This window comes from Rhipicephalus microplus, chromosome 2, assembly GCF_043290135.1.
Source record: "Rhipicephalus microplus isolate Deutch F79 chromosome 2, USDA_Rmic, whole genome shotgun sequence".
Lineage (NCBI taxonomy): Eukaryota > Metazoa > Arthropoda > Arachnida > Ixodida > Ixodidae > Rhipicephalus > Rhipicephalus microplus.
The window spans coordinates 38,279,479-38,302,327 of NC_134701.1; positions in this window are offsets into that span (position 1 = coordinate 38,279,479).

The following is a 22,849-nucleotide window of genomic DNA, read 5'->3' on the forward strand; positions in this document are numbered from 1 at the left end:
TTTTGGCGTGTTTCACTCATAGACAGAACTGACTTGAAGTGATCAGTTTGGGCCTGAGTGTCACCTGGTTATGCAGCGCCCACGTCTTAGGCCTTCAATTTTGTGGCTTCGCGCACCGACAAGTCAGTGTCAATGCGGGTGGATGCTAGTGTTTGTAATAGAAAGTGGATGTAAAAAAGCACCGGACCCTATGCACTGCTTTATTGTTGTAGCTCCGTCTACAAGCTGTGTGACTACCGCAGTAAGGTGAGTACTTGCTTTCTCAATTGTAGTGTTGGGATACTTCCCTGCGTACTCACCGGCACCACCGCAGAAGGAGTTCTGGAAACTGCAGATTCACATGGATTCCGTGCTGTAGACCTGGCGGAGTAGTAGCAGGGGTAGGTGCCCTTGAGCTGCACGATAGCCTGATGACTTGCGGTAAGAGTCGGTCCCGAGTTGTCGGAAAGAGGAAGAGCGGTCCCTGTGCTTACGCTGGGTACTACCAGACCGTTGACGGTCCCATCGACTGGAGCGTTTAAGGGTGACCCGCCGTTGAGTCGCTTGATTTTCTTGCGTAGAGTTGTCCTCCTGCTGGAGGGCCTCCCATTGGCGCCGCTTTATGACATACGGGTTTCTGTATATTTCAGTATAACGGCCGTCTCTGGTAATATGTCGTTTTCCGCAAGCAAGGCACCTTGGGAAGCAATCGTCATCACTGTGCGTCAGAAATGGTGCAGCCCCGACACTTGACCACTGTACTGGCACAAATGTCCGCTTTGTGGCCTGGTTAACTACACCGTTAACAAACTCGGACGCGAGGTTCCTTGAAAGTCAACAGCGCAGTGGTAGTGTTCCCTAGACGGCGAAAGACAATGATCAAAAGGTTGCGAGGACCTTGTAATTTCTCTTAGATACCTTGGTGGTCTAGGTGGAGGTCAAAGGCTCAGATCACACCACGGCCTTGAACTTCATCGGGTGCACAGTACACCAAAATTTTGTACGTGCGAGTGTCAATCACTAATTCCTTAAGTAGCCGTACGCGTTCAGCTCGTTCGACGCCCGTGGTGAAATAGGCCTACGTGTTCTGTTTGGGGTTTACTTGAATGAGGTCTTCGCCGCAAATTGAGTCCTTGAGGAATTTAGCTGCAGTGCAAACTACTTCAAATAGTAGAAAGTCGCTAATTTTGGAGAGTAGGAGTCCTGCCTTGGGGTGCGCGAAGAGCTTGAGTGCATTGCTGGGCAGCCGAGACTGCTTTGAAGCCATCGAGTTGAGGGCTAGTCACCGCCCACGCTTGTGTGGTGTCGGCGAACGATTGGTCACTTCAGTATCATTATTTTAGGCATTTGAGGTCTTACAAGGCGATGGTCGTCCGTCCGGGGTGTTGAAATCTTGGAGGATGGTGGTCTCTTTCGATTTGTGGGCGTCACGGCTCTTGTTTACTTACGTAAGCCATTCACTGGCTTTGAATAATTTCGGGATAATTTCTGTGCGTGCCACAATCACGTTTGTTCCAGTACTCAGTGACGTACATCACATCACATCACATCACATGACTTTAATACCTTAAAGACCCCCATGTGGGGGGTATTACATAAGGGGTGGGTTACAGGTAAATGCACACAGGTTTTCAAATGGAAATGTATGTGGTGACCTTCTCTTTAAATGTTGCTGGACACGTGATGGCTGGAACGTCACAGGGAAGGCCATTCCAGTCCACTGCTACACGGGGGAAAAAAGAGGCAGAAAAAGTAGTAGTGCGAGCATGTGGACGGGCAATTTGAAACGCGTGGGCAGTGCGGTGAGATATGCGCGTCGGTGGGACGATGTAGGGTGCTTGATTAAGAGGGCTGTGAAAGAACTTGTGTAGCAAACAAAGACTGGTAATGCGGCGGCGCACTGAAAGATTCGAAAGACCAGTTTCACGTTTAAGGGATGATATGCTTATGTTATATGAATATGAAGAATGTATGAACCTAGTGGCGCGGTTTTGCACAGACTCTAATTCATTTATCAAGTATACTTGGTGCGGGCTCCATATGGGAGCTGCATATTCTAGTTTAGTTCGGATTAAAGATTTATAGGCGAGAAGTTTGATGTCAGGTGGGGCGGCATGACGCAAATGACGCTTCAAAAAACCCAGAGTTCGGTTCGCTGATGATATGACGTTCGTGATATGCGTGTGCCATGAAAGATCACTGGATAAGGTGACGCCTAGGTATTTATAGGACTTAATTTGTTCAAGAGTAGAGTTAGCTATTACGTAAGAAAAATGCAAGGGATTATGCTGGCGTTGAAAAGAAACGAGTTTGCATTTAAAGGGGTTAAGCTCCATCAACCACAGGTCGCACCATTGCTGTACACGATGAAGGTCATTTTGAAGTGCAGTTTGATCAGAGGGGTTAGTAATTTTGCGGTATAGAACACAATCGTCGGCAAACATGCGGATATGAGAAGATACATGCATGGGTAAGTCGTTAATATATATTAGAAACAGAAGGGGTCCGAGGACGGAACCTTGGGGGACTCCCGATGTTACCGAGAGGGAGCTGGAATGTTTATTTCTAATATCGACAAACTGGGAACGGTTAGCAAGAAATTCTGTAATCCATGCAAGAATTTTGGGGTGCAGATTCAACTGGGCAAGTTTTAGTAACAGGCGTTTGTGTGGTACCTTATCGAAAGCTTTAGCGAAGTCTAGAAAGATTGCATCAGTCTGGAAGTTACGGTCAAGATTAGCGTGCAAATCATGAGTAAATATAGCTAGTTGTGTTTCACAAGATAAAGATTTACGAAATCTATGCTGGGAAGAATGAAAGAAATTGTTAGCATCCAGAAAGTTTATTATGTGAGTGTATATGACGTGTTCCATGATTTTGCATGAGACGTTGGTTAGTGAAATGGGGCGGTAATTTAGGGGTGACTGTTTGTTACCTGATTTGTGGACCGGAATGACCTTTCCCACTTTCCAGTCTTCTGGCAGCATTCCTGTTTTAAGCGACAATGAAAACAGCATCGACAAATACACTGCAATAATTTGTTTAGTGTTTTTTAACAGTTTAGAGTTAATGTTGTCAACGCCAGCCGATGATGAAAGTTTAAGTCTGTCGATAAGGGACGAAATTCCAGCAACAGAAAATTCCACTGGAGTCATTATTGGTAACGTCGTAGTAGGTGGCGAGGGAAGTGGCGCATGCAGCGCGGTATCAACAAGAACAAGAAGTGTTTTATTCAGAGTTGATTACAGGTATATGTGGCTTTGGTTGACTGATCGATAACAAGGTGGAAAGGGGAGCATGTTGGTATTCCATGTTTAAGAAGGGTAAGAGCGCACTGAATACGAATACACAAAAAAGACACACACACACACACACACGCACATGCACACGCACACACACACGCACACACACACGCACACGCACACGCACACACACACACACACACACACACACATATAGTGCTATTTTCAACAGTATATTTTTGTGATTACAACTCTACTCATAGGGCACAATGATGAGCACAACTCCTGCGCAGAAGTAACCACAACATTACTACGCATCATAACGGACACCAAAAAAAATCAAGTTCTTTCTTCGTCAGCGCGATAGAAGGCATACTAACATGCCTGTCACCCAACTTTTCAATCTCTCCTGCCTCTATTATCTCGCGTGTAAGCTGATTCCTATTTCTTGACGAAACCCCACACATGTTGAACAGGGCTTACAGCCACACTTTTTACAATGTATTTCTAAGAACCCACCTGCCCCGTTTTTTACATTGTAATGATGCTCACGCAGCCGGTCATTCAAGCAACGACTGGTTTGTCCGACGTAGCAGCGACCACAAGATAGCAGCAGGCAATACACGACACACTCGGCGCACTCAACAAACTTAATTTTGTGATTAGTTTTGCACCCCCGATTTTCGTGTGCATTTCTCGTCGTAATCTAGCACAACCTTTCCAACTTGTTTAGCGCTGAAAAGAACACATAAACTTTGGCCCGCTGGGCAATCTTTTTGAGATTACGTAAAACAGCGTGTACGTAAGGTAACACCCTTGTGCGATTCCCTTTCTCAAATAATCTCGCCGCATTTTGGTTTTTGTTTTTGCTGTCCCTCAAGATACAATCAACTACGGAGACAAGCAAAGCCTGGGGAAACCCGGCTACCAGCAGCCCTCTTTTTAGGGCCGAAATTGGCGGTCGAAACTAAACAGCCATGCCATGGATTGTTGTCCTTGGTTAGACAGATCTCAAAGGATGTGACAGAAGAGGAAGCAGGCCGCATCATCTCAGCAGGTGTGGACGTCATCTCTCGAGGTAAGATGCCTGATTCAAAACTCTCTATTAAGCGTGTTGGCTCCTATTTGGTTGATAATTCGTTGTGTGTGTTGCCTGCGGACAAAGAGGGCGGATTCGCAGTATTATCCTCTGTTCAGTACCACAAAAGGGCTGGCGAAGCCATTTCTGTGGTCTTTGATAGTCGCAAAAAGTGTCTTCCAAAAGTAAGGAGTGAGGCTAAGATGCTGTGTAAGCGGTTGAAGCTAGATAAATTGGTCAGAAGTATTGAGAAGGAAACGCGCGATTGTTTAGCAGTGTTTTTCACGGCAACGACACATAAAGTAGATGTGCCTTTCAGAGTTATAATCTTTGAACGCGACCCTTGGCAAAACTAAGTAGCGTTGTTTTTTGCAAGCAAAGCTTGGTATTTTACCTATCTGTGACCCTTTACTTTTCAGGAATTCGGAAGAGGTTATTAATTTTATGAAAATCAACCATGACGTAAGCCTCCAGCACTTTTCTATTCACGTAAAAAATGTTTTACTCTATTCCTCATGAAGATTTGTTACATTCTGTTGACAAAGTCATTGTTGAATATGGTGTAATTAGATTTCAAAACGAGGTTGGTCTTTCATGTGGGCATTTCTTAGAACTTCTGACGTATTACCTTAATTCTACCTTTATTTTATAGGAGGATTGTGCACAGCTGCAGAAAAGAGGCATCTGCATTGGTTCTTGCCTGGCTCCCCGACTGAGTGACTTGTTTCTAGCTGAGCTTTGTGTGAAGCTGTCGGAAAGGTTGAACGGTACTAAGGTAGTTAGAACTTTTAGATATGTAGATGATTTCTTGTTTTTTGTGAATTGTTCTACCGAGCGGCTAGTTGCTGAGCTCAATGGCCTTTTACCAGTAATGAAGCATTGTCTTGAGCCCTTAGAGGTGACGCATGAGATTCCGCAGAATGACACCATGAGGTTTCTGGACCTTCGCCTGTCGTTCGACTGCGATGATACCTGTTGGCATTATGAGCCCCGTGCAAGTAAACCCCTTCTTCCCTACCACTCAGCCCATTCCAAATTAGTTAACAGGGCGATTATGAAGCTTTGCTTCAAGAATGTCCTAACGAAGTCGTGTCATCATATGGATTTTCTAGTTGTAGAGTTTCTAGTTTTGAAGTTTCTATTTGCGGAGTTTCTAGTTGCGGAGTTTCAAGTTATGGAGTTTCTAGATGCAGAGTTTGTAGTTGTGGAGTTTCTAGTGTGACATAGTATTTTATATGAGACGTCTCCCTAGCAAACTCTTAGCAGATTGTTCTTGCGTGACGTGGTCACCTGACGCCGGAGCATAAAAACATTTTGTCACGGGTTAACTGTCGTCTCGATGTGCGACATTTTTAGCGCGCGCGTCCGCCTTTCCCTCCCGCGAAAAAGGTCCGATTTTTCATGTACTTCTGCCTACCACTGAGCTCCCTTTCTTCTAATCTTCTCATTGATCAGAAGGGATGCATCCTTTCTACAGCTTAGAAAGATTTCCCATTTTCTTTCAACAACATCTGTCGGTTCACCCCGCTGCTCAGCATGTCTGTGTTCCCTAGATGCTTCCTGATGTTTTGCTATGGCTCCCATAACTACCTCATCCCACAAACTCTTGGGTTTGTGTCTTCTTTTTCGGGGTGACCTGTCACGTGGCTTAGAAAACTCTAGCTCAAACAGTCTAATAAGATTCGTGCATTTCGACACTGTTTTAATATCCCCAGTGATTACTATCTAAATTTGTTTAGTAGCTATATATATTTGCCTTTCCGAATGAAAATTTTCCTGTAGTTGCTCATTACTTCTGGAGCCACCTGAATCTATGTGCATTCCCCTGAGCTTATCATACATCATATGGGACATTAGTGCGTAATCTATCATCGACTGCAGCTTTCCTACTTCCCATATTATTTGGCCTTCACACTTCTCGGTACTGTTGCAAATGATCAAATTATGCCTTTCACATATATCCATGATCCTTCTGACTGTTGGGTTAGTATACCCATCTGTATCTTCTGTGTGCGCATTCATATCTCCTAGTAAAATTATGTCGCACTCTCCTGCTAACTCCTCAATGTCCTTTGATATGCACTCTACCATTGCCTGGTTTTCCTCTCTGGCCTTTGCTCCCGTCCACAAGTACACCATACCAAGGAGTGTCCTTTGCCCTGCCACTTTTCCTTTTAGCCATAAATGTACCTTGCACTCTTCCTTGGCCCTTTGTCAGTCTGTACATTTATGAATGAATGCTCCAATACCACCCCCCTTTCTGGTGCCTTGTGTTCTATTACAATATTCCCACGCGTAGTCCGGATTGTTAGGAGGTTGTTCTATGTCCCTAAGATGTGTTTCAAAAACCGTATACCATCGGCCTCTCCTCCCTTAGCTGTTCTTCTATCTGTTCCCAATTCAGCCTGTTCCTGCCACCCTGCATGTTATTATACCCTATGTCTGAATTGGCTGGGCGGTCGTGGCTACGTCTATTTCTGCTCCGGACTCTACTTATCTTAAATACTGGTGCCACATCGGAATCGTATCTCTCCAAACCACCTGTCACAGAGTCTCCCTGGTTGTTTTTCTCCTTACTAGCTATTCTGCACCCCGAATGGCCCACGTGCCCCCCAAATAAGTTACTGCGCGTCCTGCAAGTCGCCAACCCACCTCATGACCAAGCCGTCCATCGAAGTGAATTTTTTCTCGCTGAAAACCACCCTACCTATGCACCTCTCTGTTTATTTCCACCACCTCAAAGCCTTTCTCTCGACTCATCCGCCATATCTCTTGGTTTGCGTTGACAACAGCTTTTTGCTGGTTGCCGTCACGTACCGGTACCTTTGGTATCGTGCATGTCACTACCTGTACCTGAGAAGTGGCGCGCATGTCTTCGACCCCTTTCGCCAGTGTGGTCACTAGTCCTGCCATATCTTCATTTAAGACATCGTTTAAACCGCCTGAAATCATCCCGAGGTATCGTCTATCAGCTGTAGTTTTGAGTTTGGAGCTCGCTTGCCTCATGATCTTCCAGCTTGCGTCCTGGGAACGTTCTTACTAGAACCCTCTTGTCACCTCTTGCCCTCTCTTTGATTGCTTCTGCGCACAGATTTAAATTCGAGTCTCCGGCGTTTGTCACATGCTGTGACTTTTAAGCTGGAGCGTTCTGCACCTGGGGGTTACTTGATCTTTTGACACCGCCTGCTTTGTCCCCTCCCAGCCCCAACACTACTTCGCTGAAGCTGGGCTTTGCAACAATTGAACTGGCTGAACCTGTTTTTTCCAAACTTGCTAGCTCTTTCTTCTCCACTGTTCTGGTTTCCGGGTGTCTACTGTTTTCTCCGTGGGCCGCTCCTTTGTTCACGTCGCCTAGTGCTTCCTCGGCGGACTTCAGCCCCTTTCTCACTGCCCTTGTTTTTTCTTGCTCTGCCTCCAGCTCGGTGATTCTCAACAGCAGTTAACTCTGGGTAACCATCGTTCTTTCCATTTTTTTCCTCTCCTCGCATTGCCTACACTTTGTGCCAGCTTTTTCTTCATTTGCTTCTGCACTTGGTCCATTTTCGAACTCACGCTGCACCCGTAACACTTTACAGCCTTTTTAACCATGTCTTTATGACACCAATTGTCCTTATGACTTGTCTCACTCGATAATTACAAATCACGATCCCCGCCCGATGAAAAAGAGAAAGTCCAAGCTCTATTACACTGGCGGGTTCAATGTATGTGCACCTCCCGCACGAGGTGTAAAGAGGAAAACACACACACACACACGCACAAACTAGTAAATACCTGGTGACTGGCCACCGGAAAAGCCCTACAATTTAATAGGTGCTACAAACGCTTTAACTGCTACCCTATTAATTTAAAAGCATGCTTAAAACATGCAAAACCACTTATCTGCGCAGTCGATTGGGAGCGCTCAAAAACACGTTCATCCTACGTGCCAGTCCGAAGTGAACTTCAGGAGTACAGCGCCCCTATTCGCCGAGCGCCATCGCGTGGTCAAACGTGGTTCATTTGCACTGCGGAGAAGTCAGTGCTCTGCAGATTCCGGGTAGACGAAGCGGGGTTGACAACAGCTGTTGTTTTTCTCACCACGCTTCTTCGGTGATGGCCGCGGTTGATTTGACGCCCCCTATAGGTGATCACTTGAACTTGAGAGTTTCCGGGGCCTGAGCCATGGGCGCAGGATGAAAAAGCGCACGATACGGTCTGCCACGTCGACCAGCTTCGTATGCCATGGAGAGTGTGTGTCAGCCGTAGGGTCAGTTGCGGCCGCTGCAGCGCGACGGGACGGGAACGGGAGGGACGGGGAAACGAGTGGCGGTGGCTCCCTCTGGGCAGCAGCCACAGCAAATTAGCTGGTGTTTGTCACAACAGTAACCCACTCAGTTTTTCTAATCAGTGTTTTTTTTAATTACGATAGTCTTTCTTTGGGACCTTTGACAAAACAATTTTGGTCTGTCTGTCTGTACATTTGTCTGTTTGTGCACCGTAACGATATTTTCATATCATTTATCACAGCGATGACATATCGCATATTTAGTAGACTACAAGGCGCTATCTAGTTAAAAGCCAATTGATTTTTGCAGTGCGTACAGAGCACCTGACTCTTTCTTTTTCAGAACCAGCTTCTTGATCTGAGGTTGACAGAAAAATCCACAACGCTGAATGATATGGCACTGAATGCATGACAAAGTCAATGTTATATTTATGAAGATGTCGTAAACTAGCATATTTTGAATATTGTGACGTTTATTCAGATTTTCGCGTTTTCTCAGTCGAAATGCCTAACAAATTATTTTTTGACACTTTAACATAGACGTTCATAGTTTTTTATTCTGGAAACATGGTATCCGGTACAAGGTAGTGTGCTGGAAAGTAATTAAGCTTCAAACGCTAGATAAAAGTGGTGACGCGCTCCTCTCAACTTTATTGAAGAGGCTGCGAAAGTGTAAATCATTAGAAGTGCCATTCAAATTTCTTGATTCCTAATTGTTCTCACTAGGGGCAAGGCAATACTATACATATATATATATATATATATATATATATATATATATATATATATATATATATATATATATATATATATATATATATATATATATATACATATACGGAAAGTGGAGGACGGGCAAAACGATAACTTTTTATTTTTCCCACGTTTCAGCCGGGGATTGGAATTCATCAGGGAAAACACCATCGTGTTTTACCCGATGAAGTATCATCTTTTCCCTGACGAAGGCCGGTCCTCGGCTGAAACGTAGGAAAAATAAAAAGTTTTCGTTTTGCCCGTCCTCCACTTTTGGGTGTTTTTCCACTGGATCCAAGGACACCTTCTTATATATATAAATAAATAAATAAATAAATATATATATATATATATATATATTTATATATATATATATATATATATATATATATATATATATATAGATAGATATATATGCACCTAACTTGTTTATTCAGCTGACATTTTGACGGGTTTACGGGAGCCCCATTTTTTTCAACCTACATATATATACAATTTACAGTTTCTTCTTCAGGCTACCGTAATAGTGCCGGATAGAAAACAAAACAATAATTTATTTATTTATTCCTAGGAGTTTCGGCTGGTGGACCAGCCTTCTTCGGAGTATATAAGCGAAATGATACAAGTTCCCATAACAGAGGGCCACCCTCACAGTTGGGAGGCCTCAAAACGGAAAGAAAAAAAAAACCAAACAGATGGGCTGACGACTCTGCTACGGGAACTTGTATCATTTCGCTCAAATTTTCCGAATAAGGCTGGTCCACCAGCCGAAACTGTTAGAATAAATTATTGTTTTGTTTTCAATACTTTCCTATTCTCGAATTTTATATATATATATATATATATATATATATATATATATATATATATATATATATATATATATATATATATATATATATACTGTTTTACTGTGTTTACACGTCGCAAAACCACCACGGCTGCTGTAAGGCAGTCGAGTGCACGTGAAGTGCCTTCATTTGGGCGCGAGCACAGGTGCTTATTTATCGACGATACAGAGTAGAGCAACTAAACAGTAATTGATGAAAGAACCGCATGATGGAGACCGCCAGAAGACAAGCGCGTTGGAGTGCTATCGGCATTCGCCAATGCGCGTGGAGAGGCTAACTTGAAAGGACCAAACGGATAGTTTTATTATCGATAGACACAGAACCCAAAAGTTGGGCGCAGAAGCTGGAGCAATTGCCAAGTCGTTTTATTATGCAAAAGTGTAAAGAAATAAAACGAAAGCTAAAAATGCCAAGGAAAGCCCTAAACTGAGAACAAATAAAATATTTTCACACATCTTGTTTCGATAGTGTTCACTGTTGAATTAGTTGCATTATCATAAGAACGTTGCAACGAAAAAAAACGAAACCATTCAAAAGCACAGGAACGCAAGTAGTCGTGTTCGCGTTTTGCAGCATTTCATCCCTGTTTTTGTCTCACAGTTTTATTATTATTCACTCAATACCGGCTCGCTCAATTGTCAGCATTGAATTTACATTCACTGAAATTTCAAGAGGCTCGAGTTCACTGTTATGAGATCGCACACATACGAAACATATTTCGTGGCTGCGGCATGTGATACTGTATTGTATGAACACCATAGACGTGTTAGGAGGAAGTAAAAAGTCTATCTTGTTTTGTGTTAAAGAAACAGTGGCAACTGCGATTGCTGATGTTACTTAATCTAAATGAAATGATTCAATCTGAAGCTACGTTTTCTGGAGCGACATACTCACAGTTACTATAATCAATTTAGATACATTAAAAATGTATAGCTTTTCTAGATCGGTTACTTGTGATCTTGTAAGATCTGAGTAAAATGTGCTCACAATTCTTAGTCCCGCGAAACTGATCGGTGTGCAAGGTTCCATCCCGGGTAAGACAATACCAAATATTTGCAAGGTCGGTAAGTACCTGGTGTGCACACGCCAGACGGGTATTAAAAGAAGATTTCACAGGTCAGATAAAGATGCACGCGCTCACTCGTAACTACCGCAAACGCGCCGCGCATGCGCTTCTATGGGCGCTCGTGGAAACTGCCCTCCCCCCTCCCCGGTGGCGCCGCAGTGGTGATTCGGGAACTAGACCTGTCATGCCGGTTTCGGAGCACGCGGCGGGCTGTACCCGTGCGCTCTTTCATCTAGCGGCCATGCTTGAGTGCACGAAGTGAGCGCATCATAGGCTGTGTTCCAATACTCACCGTAGACGGCTAAATAGACAGCTAAATGGACGGCGGCCATCTTAAGTCTTATTCCAATTCTCACGTAGCCGGCAAAATAGACAGCTCCGAGAAGACCGCATCCTAGACAAATACGATGCAGGCTACTTTGCTGTCTAAACAAGATAGCGGCTCATCTAATCGCTCTGATAGATCGAATATCGCCAGAATGGTCGTCTGCACACAAGTTGACGCTTTCCCAGACGCTCAATGTGAGCAACGTTTTTTTTCTTTGCGATTACAACTGTTACGTTTGTTTATTTTAGCTTTTCCTTCTCGACGCGAGGTGACGCATTGTCGCGTAGAAGCAGTCTAAATGTGTTCCATTTCTCAGACAGCATGGGCTCGAAACGGTCTTCTAAGCAGTCTTCGTAGACTGTCTACGTGCTGTCTAAGAATTGGAACGCAGCCATAATGTAGGTGCGTCGGCTGGCACTGGAGAGTCCACGCTGTGACATCATGCGCCAGGTGGCACCACTCCAACTTCTCGGGGCTAACTGGAGCGCTATGGTGGCTATAGGAGGGGGGGGGGGGGGGTGACGTGAGCGTGGCGCCCAAGGCGATCCGCTGATTCATGACACGTATAGCAGCGGCGCTGCAGCTCACAGCAAGATGGCTGTCTGTCGTGGCCTGTCTAATACTTATGTTTTGATGTGTCTCTGTAACGTTGTAACACTATTTCACTGCACTCCCTTTAGGCTAAGCAGGATCGCTTATTGAAACCGGTAGCCTGTCGTCCTAGAGAGTGATATTCGACTGAAGTTCATAGCACGTGCATTTGCTTGAAATGATGCTTGCTAAGATATAAATGTATACTGTCGGTCCCCGTGTCGCCCACAAGACGAATTTACAAGAAGAATTTCAAATCTAGAAACAATCACGAAGTCAAAAAAAAGTGCAAGAACGCATTCCACATACACAAATAAAACAATAAAAATGGAGCTTATCGAGATATGTTGCGAAGACAACATAAAATAAAATATCAGTCCAGTTTTATTGCAAGTAATTGCAGGTAGTAACTTTACCTTAAATAGAAAGAGAATAGAAATGCAGATAATGTTGTGTATCTTGCAAAAGAAGAGCAAGCAAATACTCATTAGGTTTTTTTGAACGCTGGAATGATGGATGTGGAGCGGGTGACGTCGATACCACCAGTCGTTTTACAGGGTATCATTACAATATACAAACACAACCGTCACGGCGCGGAACTGATGCAAGATTTTTGTGGTGAAACTCAGAGTGGAAACGCTATACTTGAGTACAATGTACGTCTTAATATTAACAGTGTCATTCTCTTCTGCCTTTCACTTCGCAAAAAATGGTGGCTCTCCATTGGGAAATGAAGCCTATATATTTTCTTGTTGGTCAGAATACGCAAGTTGCAAAACAAAGTTTGTTGCAGCGACATCTGTCCGTTTGTACATGAATAATTCAGCAGCCGCCATCGTGCATGAGTGGTCCCCCGTCAGTCCCGTTACAGTGGCTAGAATTCTAGCCACTGTAGTCCCGTGTCTTGTTCGTACGTTTGGCTGGTGCGGCGTGCGCAATCCTGGGCGCGACGTTCTTGAAGGCAAGTGCGAGCAGCTGTCGGGCCATTGTAATCTGGTACCATGCCAGTAAACTGCTGTGTACCAATGTGCACACAGTTTGGCAGTTTTGGCAAGTCCGGAAACAAAGTAAGTATCGTCTTGCTGCGTCACCCCTCGTCCTAATTGTGCTCGATGAACATGTTTCAAAAACGTAGTTTTGTCGCTCGACATGTGACAGAGTCATCTTCAGTGATCTCGATGCAGTTTAGTGATATATTTAAACCTGAAACTATTCTCTGATAAGCGACGCGTTGCTCACTGGACGCCGCCTCGTCTTTTTTGATAACTTGTCTCGTTAAGCACAGCACTGAATTCTCTAGTCACAGTGCCACCTAATCGTTCTTGATAACTTGTCACGCTAATCACACACTGCCTCTTCTAGCCACAGTGCAAAATGAATGCTTGTGTTACCCTGATATATGCACGCATTTTTTAAAGAATGGAGGTCATTCATGAGTAGACGCAGGTTTTCGAATATGTCTCAAAACTTTCTCGGAGCAATCATGTTGTCGGCGAAACACATCTGCTTCTCGTTGTTCGCAGGCTACATCTTTATGTCGTCGAGGTAGATAGTGAATTGTGTGAGAACTTACAATATGAGACGTACCCTCGCATTTCAACTGACAGCTTGACAATGCATAAGCGCTGTTGTCGAATGCTGTTTGTCCATAAATAATCGCATTTTGTGTCTGTCTTCACCAAGATTAGAAAAAAATCTGACACCGATATGCGAAACGTCTGTGCACTTATAGACACTTTAGAAAGAAATTCGCAACAATGCTTCTATGTGCATAAAACATAGTTGTGCAGCTTTCTCGAGTGAACAAAATCCTAAACTTTGTTGCATTGTATGTCAATTTTGTTTTTAAAAGAGTACTGTGGAGCTGTGTACCAATTCTGAAAGTCAGCATTTTCCATTTGCAGGTGTTTCCATTTGCATTTTTCATTTGCAATCCAAAAGTGGATTGCAGCCATCAGGCGAGATGAAGGCGCACTTTTCAAAGTTTGCAAAGCCACCAAGATCTGCTTGCTCCATTTTATTACGACTGACTTTGTTGCCAATGTTGCGAAGGGCTACAGACGCTTGCACGACTCTGCTGTACTCTTCGTGTTTCCATTCAAGCAAGTAAAACCACCGAGAAAACAGCCGGCTAAGCGGGCACCGCTTCAGAAGGTTATTCTATGAAAACGAAAGCACAATTATAGTGCCCGAAGATTTCCGTCTGGAAAAGAGGTAGATTGTAACCAAGCTGATAAAGAGAATGCAGGAGATGCGAGCAACATAGATCTATTGAATGTTGAAGATGCAGGAACCACTTTGCCTTTGGACTATGAGTGTCCAGAAGAAGAAGCTACTGTAAATACTTGCGCATGCAGTGAAAATATTTCTGTTTTAGACAACGAGCTGGTTGCGATCAAAGCACGAAAAGCAGTAATTATGGCAGATAATCAAGCCTTGAATAAGCGAATAAAATCCTTAGAAGAAACAGTTGCTTTCCTGGAAAACAAGCTCACTACAACCAACGCAACAAGAGATACAAATGAGCATCTCAAGCAGCAAATAAAAAAACAAAATAAGGAATTACAATTGATTTGTTCAGAGCTCATTCCTGCACAAAGACCTCTAGAAAGACTGGAAGAATCGCCTCCGTTTGGAGCTGCAAGATTAAAAGAGAGCAACGACGATATAGAATTTTACACTGAACTTCAACTTACCAACACTTTATTGCCCTCATGAACCTCCTTGATTTTGGGGAGAATGGGGAGAATATTGTACGCAAGTCAAGGAGGAGTGACCTACAAAATCATAACAGTTGCGGTCGACAACACATGGTCAGCATTGAAAATCAACTCTTCCTTGTGATGCTAAAACTTAGAGTGGGCCTATTTCACCGACACCTTGGCGATTTGTTTCACATCTCTGCATCTACAGTGTCGAAAATTTTTTCCACAGTACTTTATTTCATGTATTTGCAGTTAGGAAAAATAACAACGTGGATATCGTGACGAGATATTGATGCTGCCATGCCTTCTGCATTTAAGAAGAAGTAGCCATCAACACGAGTCATTTTTGACGCCACCGAAATCAGGTGTGACGGGTCAACATCTTTTGTGACAGAGTCACAGGTGTATTTCTCATAGAAGTCTGCCAATACGCTGAAAAGTCTTGTTGGCATCTCCCCACATGGTGTACTTACTTTTGTTTCTGAACTATTCACTGGGTGCACTTCTGACAGAGAGTGTGTAGAGAGAAGTTTGTTTTTAAAGCTGAAGTTTGATCCAGGTGTTTCAGTGATGGCTGACAAGAAATTTAAATCAAAAGACCTGTTGCAGTACAAGCAAATCATGCTTAATATTCCAGCGTTCCTAATGCATGGACAATTTAGGCCTGAGGAAGTTGACAAAACTCAAGAAATAGCTGCAATCAGGATACACGTGGAGCGGGAAATCAATAAGATTGAGGGGTACCACATTTTAAATCGGTCAATTCCTGTCTTCCTATACCGTTAGCGAATCAGATGTGGGCTGTGAGTGCCTTCCTTACAAATTTCCAGCCACCACTTCTGAAAGAAGATACAAGCTGATGTTATTCATAGTGTTGCTTAATGTACACTTTATTTTATGGGTCAGCTCTGTGTTATTTTCAGCTGTTCTCCTTAATGAAGTACAAACTGTTGCTGAATATTGTCACGGGGTCGTGACGTGGCGAATGGAGCACACTGCGAGTCGAAAAATAAATTGTTTATTTGGGCGAACCTGCGCCCAGTAAACGGAAAGTCGGAGTACAGTAGCAGTCTTGGACTGAGAGCGGTGAACGAAGCGTCGGCCGTCGATCAACTACTGCCAAGCGGCAAAGTGCGCTGGCATTTATACTCTTCCCATCGAATGCTCTAGCGTCATCGCTGGCGGTAATTTAGGTTCCGGAATAACCTGTACAGTTCGCCGAGTGGGCGTGATCTTATCGAAATGATCTACTACAGTCCTGAAGCTTCTCGAAAACTGCAGGCGCGGTTTGCGTGGAGAATGTAGTGTATTGGGGCTATAACAAAACTTGAGAAATAGAAGGTGGCATTGTCCCCCTCTGAAAAATGCATCGTCCCGATGCTTTAGCTAAAGATGAAGGTACAACACCAATAGAAAAAAGTAATAAATTATTTACGATACAGCAATAATACAAAAAACACTGTTTCAGGTTGTTAACGCGCATGAAACGGCTTGAGGTGCGCGAGATGCACGACTTCAGGTCGCGATCGGCGTCGTTGAGAGTTCGTGATGCCGTCGGGGACAACCTCGTAATCAAGTGGGCCGAGACGTCGAACCACCCTGTACGGTCCGAAGTACCGTTGCAGAAGCTTTTCACTGAGCCCACGTTGGCGTATCGGCGTCCACATCCAAACACGTTCACCGAGCTGGTAGTCCAAAAAGCGTCGTCGAAGATTGTAACGGCGGCTGTCAGTCGTCTGTTGATACTTGATATGGAGACGCGCGAGTTGTCGGGCTTCTTCGGCGCGTTGAAGGTACTCACTCACATCGAGGTTTTCTTTGTCGTTGACGTTGGGTAACTTGGAATCGAGCGTCGTGGCTGGGCTTCTTCCGTAGATCTATTTGTATGGAGATATGTGTGTCGTCTCCTGCACCGCCGTGTTGTATGCGAAAGTCACACACGGAAGAATGGCATCCCACGTCTCGTGTTCGACGTCGACGTACATTGACAGCATGTCGGCGATCGTCTTGTTTAGCCGCTCGGTGAGGCCGTTGGTCTGTGGGTGGTACGCTGTCGTCCGGCGGTGGTTTGTCTGGCTTGGCTGTATGCCAAGATTGCTTGAGTTAGGTCAGCAGTAAAGGCCGTTCCCCTGTCGGTGATGAGGACCGGCGGGGCCCCGTGGCGTAGGACGATATTTTCGACAAACTGAGCTACTTCGGATGCACTGCCTTTGGGCAGGGCTTTTGTCTCGTCGTAGCGGGTGAGGTAGTCGGTAGCTACCACGATCCACTTGTATCCGAAAGCCGACGTCGGGAATGGCCCCAGTAGGTCCATACCAATCTGCCGGAATGGTCAGCGAGGTGGTTTGATCAGCTGCAGAAGTCCTGCTGGTCTTGCCAGTGGTGTCTTGCGTCGCTGACACCCCCGGCATATCCTCACATAACGAGTGACGTCGGTGGTAAGACGTGGCCAGTAGTACCTTTCTTGTATACTCGTGAGCGTTCGGGAAACACCAAAGTGCCCTGCCGTCGGATCGTCGTGCAAGGTCTGTAGGAATTCTGGCTGCAGAGCTGAAGGCACCACAAGGAGGTACTTGGCTCGAAGCAGTGAAAAGTTTTATTTTGGAGAGGACCATTTTGCAGGAAGAACGACGCAAGTGCGCGCTTGAATAGCATCGGAACTTTGGCGGTCCTACCTTCGAGGTATTCTATATGGGCCTTAAGTTCTGGGGCGGCCAACTGTCGTTCAGTGAAGTAGTTGGCAGTTATTGTTCCCAAGAAGTGGTCGTCATCCGGGTCGTGGGGCGGTGGTTGGTCGACAGGCGCACGAGAGAGACAGTCGGCATCGGAGTGTTTATTGCCAGACTTGTAAACGACAGTAATGTTATATTCTTGAAGTCTCAGGCTTCATCGTGCGAGGCCACCTAAAGGGTCTTTCAAGGTGGCTAGCCAACCTAAGGCGTGGTGGTCGCTCACAACTTTGAAGGGCCTGCCGTAGAGCTGGAGCGAAATTTCGACGTAGCCCAGATGATGGCGAGGCACTCCTTTTCTGTTGCGGAATAATTGGCTTCTGCTTTGGATAGCGATCTGCTGGCGTAACTAATAACCCTTTCAAGCCCGTCAGCCCTCTGCACAAGAACGGCGCCAAGACCTACGCTGCTTGCGTCAGTGTGTATTTCTGTCTAGGTGAATTCGTCGAAATGGGCAAGTAACGGAGGCGGCTGGAGGCGTTGTTTAAGCTCCTGGAAAGCGTGTTCCTGCGGCGTTTCTCACTTGAACTCCACGTCGGCCTTGGTAAGATTATAGAGTGGACCGGCGATGCGGGCGATGTTTTTCACGAACCGCCTATAAGAGGCGCACAGGCTCATAAATCAGCGCACCGCCTTCTTGTCAGTGGACGGCGGGAAGTCGGCAATGGCGACTGTTTTCCGTGGATCGGGACGAGCTCCAGACTTGCTAATCACGTGCCCCAGGCACAAGAGCTCCTCGTACGCAAATCTGCGCTTTTCTGGCTTCAGTGTGAGTCCGGATGTCTTGATGGCTTGAAGTACAGTTTCAAGGCGCCGAAGATGCTCGTCGAAACTCGAGGAAAACACGACGACGTCGTCCAAGTACACAGGGCAAGTGTGCCACTTGAATCCTGCCATTACTGTAATCATAACGCGTTGAAAAGTTGCAGGCGCTGAGCAAAGACTGAAGGACATCACCTTAAGCTCGAAGCGGCCATCCAGTGTTATAAACGTCCTTTTCTCTCAGTCTCTTTCATCGACTTTGATTTGCCAATAGTCAGACTTTAAATCAATTGACAAAAAGTATTTGGCGTTATGGAGCCGATCAAGTGCGTCGTCTATTCGTGGGAGAGGATACATGTCCTTTCTTGTTAATTGATTGATACGTGGGGTTTCACGTCCCAAAACCACCATATGAATATGAAAGACGCCGTAGTGGAGGGCTCTGGAAATTTCGACCACCTGGGGTTTTTTAACGTTCATCCAAATCTGAGTACACGGGCCTACAACATTTCCGCCTCCATCCGAAATACAGCCGCCGCTGACAGGATTCAATCCCGCGACCTGCGGGTCAGCAGCCGAGTACCTAAGCCACAAGACCACACTCTAAGGCAAAATTAGCCGAAAAAGCTGTAACGAAGCCCAATAGGCGCGCGCGATAAACAGATAAACCATTTAAAAAACAATCACAGAGGGAAACGTGCAGCGCGAAACCACTTATCTCAAAAGAAATGAACCGCCCGTCGTTTGCAGGCAGCTTGAAAAGCGTCGCCAAGGTGACTTGCCCTCCTTCTCCACAGAACACATGTCCTTCTCCTTCTCTGCTGGCTCGGTCTTTCCCCGTATTTTGGAGGCAACGGTTCCTATTGCTTCGCCCTGGGAGCGCTCGAACACGGCCGCCTGGATTCAACGATCTAAGAATTACGACGTGGTGGTTTTGTGTACGTTTCGATGAGCGTGGGCTGCTGCTTTTGCGTTTCGCTGCACCTATGAAGTCTGGAGCAAGCCTCGACACGTCCCCACGCCACGCTGTATATCTCTGGGTTCAAGATAGTCACGACCAACACACGACAGCAGCAGTTGGGGAGGCCAATATGACGGCCGAGAAGTCAACAGCCCTATCGGATATATACTTCAGTCCAACTCAGGGCAGAAAACAGCGCTGGATTGAAGGCAAGTAGGTTATCATTATTATACTCTACTTGTCGCGTGTGCGATACGGATCGCGCGTGCCGGCAACGGGCTCAGTCGTGTTGTGTACTGCACGCACGAAATGCATCGCGAAGGTCAGCTTCGGCGTCTGCAGTTCGCCTGTGCTTTGCGACCGCCTAGAAATTGGCCGCCGTTGCCGTCGGCCTCCCGTACGCTCGCTCATCGAGTGCTCGCCTGTATTTATCGCCGCGATGAGCTCCGGGCTGACGATATTGGGCTGAGACCTTGTCATTGTGTTGGCAGTCGTCGAAAACATGTTGAGGGTTCTCGTAAAGAGCTTGGTTGTAGTGTGTCGCGCGCTGTAAGTGCACCAGCACGGACTGGCGAGGTTTTCGCTAGCGTCGGAACTTACTGGAAATTGGTCGTCATTACAGTTGTTTGCAAGCAGCTCGGCGCCGTCCGCTGGCCACAGCGGCGAACTCGCGTTTGCGCTCTGCACTCGCTCGAGTTTGTGGAAGAGGGCCGCATTACCGTCGATTTCTTCGGTGCTAGCTCCAAACCAGCTCGGCGCTGTTCGTGGCGGCGGCCAAGCGTACGCTCGCTCTTCTGTTCGAAGTTCGCTGGTGGCAGACACTCTGCATGCAACGCCGTGTTTGGGCTCATGTTCACTTGCTGAAGCTGAACGACGTCGCTCACTTAGGACTCGCCGACTTGTTAGCGGCACGGTGGTGCACAGAGTTGTGGCTGCGGCCGCCGCTCCTAAGCTGTCACGCTACGGGGATCGAAATGAGTATTTGATGATGTGAGACATCTCGGTGAAATTATCAGCATGTCATATCTCACGTATATTTCCATTTCACCTTGCAAGTATTTCTCATATGCATTTGTATTCATCCTCTGCCACGTGTGACTCACTATTTTACATACTTATTGTGCAGCCGTGGGCACCCACCGTGCTTAAGACAGGGTCGCTGGTGTCTGCGATGCCCGTCATCCATCTCTTTCGTCAAAGCAGCTTCAGAAGAACAGTGCGAGATGTGAAGGTGGAGTTATTTGTGTGTCATATTTTAACGCTTGTTTTTATATTAACGTTCACGTACTTGTCATATACGTGCATCTTCATTTTCTGTCACATGTGTCTAACCAATTTTACTATAATCTTGTATGTGCAGCCGTGGGAACACAACAGACAGAAGGCTGAGTGTGCTCGCGTCTGCAATGCCTGTAATCCCTTTCGTCGGAAGAGCTCCTCAAGGAGTGAACAAGATTTGACAACGAGACTAGACTTGTACACTTCACCATGAATTCAATTACAAGAAGGGAGACACTTCATGTCTATGTAGAAAAATAAAAGATTTTGATGTGTAACTTTTGTCGTTCGTTGTTGCCGTGAGTGCGAAAGCAGTTGAACATAGGTGGCTACCTACTTTTGCGCGTGTTAATCTCTGCGCAATTTGTTGCTCACTGCGCAGAAAAACAGGCGAAAAAATATTAGGTCTGAGGGGAAAAAACAAAAAAACAATGTTTGAAATGAAGACAAAAAGTTAATCCGATTGGAGTATTTGAGTGGATCAACCGTTAATCAGGCAAGGTGCAACTTGGAGGACTAACAGTTGCCCGGTAAGGTGTAAATGTAGGAATTAACAGTTTCTCTATAAGGTGCAAATGTGCTGACTGATTGTTAGTCCTTTGAGGTGAATTGTGGGACTATCGGTTACTCACTAAGGTGTAAGTGTGAAGACAATGTTAGTCCCTTGAGCTCACCTGTGTGGACTAACTGTTAGACCCGGTGCTGCTCGTCCTTAAAGGAAATATTGGTTTTGGCTGCCCCATTAGGTTCCAAAAGGACGAACCACACACCCTTTTAACACCCTTTTGCCTTAGAGTGCACCGTGGCGGGGCGTCCTTCCTTTTGATTTTATTCAGGAGGCTATAATCGACGCGGAAACGTAGAGTCACATCTTTTTTCTCCACTAACACAACGGGGGACGCCCATAGACTTTTGGACAGCTGGATGATGTCGTCCCGCAGCATTTCATCGACTTGTCTCTTCATGGCCTCGCGTTCTCGCGTCCAAACCCTGTACGAATCCTGACGGAGTGGTCTGGCATTTTCTTCGGTTATGATGCGATGTTTCGCGATTGGGGTCTGCGGAATTTTCAATGACGAAGAAGAGCAATCTTCGTATTGCAGGAGCAGGGCCTCGAGCTGTTCTTGCTTATGGTTCGGAAGTCTGGGATTGACGACGAAAACTGTTGGAGGGGCTTGGTTCCTCTGAGCAGGTTGCGCCGAATGGGCGAGGGCGAAAGCACTGGTGGCTTCCACAATTTCTTAGATGTATGCGACCGTTGTTCCTTTGTTCACATGTTTGTACTCATGGCTGAAATTCGTGAGGTATAGGAGCATAGCTCATGACTTGCAGCTGTGGCTCTGGAGGCTGAGGAACGCCCAGCGATTGCTGGATCTCCTGGCGTACGACGTCCGCGATAGATTCCACGTGAGGCTGCGCTGAAGGAAGTTATTTTCGCAGCTCTTCTTGCACGATCGCTCGGATCGTCTCACGCAAGTCAGTGGTTCCTAGCGCTTGAATGCTAGCGTAACTTGTAGACGAGAAGCTACGGTTGTATTGCCGCGTGCGCATCTTGAGCGTCTTCTCTATCGTAGATGCTTCTGAAATGAATTCGGCGACTGCCGTTGGCGGGTTTCTCATCAGCTTGGCGAAAAGTTCCTGCTTTACTCCTCGCATTAGTAGACGGACCTTCTCCTGGGACATGTCGGAGCCAGCATGGTGGAAGAGTTTAATCATAACTTCCGTGAATAGCGCCACGTTTTCATTTGGCATCTGCATGCGGGTTTCGAGGAGAGCAGCAGCCTTCTCCTTGTGCACCACACTTGCGAAAGTGGTGAGGGACCTGGCACGAAAGATGTCCCACGTTTCTTGATTTCGCTCTTGATTCTCGAACTATGTGCAAACAGCATCTTCCAAGGCGAAATACACATGCAGGAGGTTGTCATCGTCTGTCCAGTCATTAAAGGCGGCGACGCGGTTGAACTTTTAGATCCAGCTTTCGGGGTCTTCCAGTGGCGAACCACAGAAATTTGGCGGCTCTTTGGGTTGCCGGAGCAAAAGTGGCGCAAGGGGAACAGGCGCTGACATGGTCGCCGAAGTCGACGTCAACGTCTTGGTTTTCTGAGCCTTGTCCAGTAAAAGCCCGTACTCCGGTGGCAGACCTTGTTGCCTGCGGCTAACTCGCTGCTCGTTGCTGACATCGGTGTCTTCACAGCGTGAACTGAACTCGCGGCTTGACGGAGGCGCCCAGTACATGAAAGAAACAGCACCTCCACCAGATGT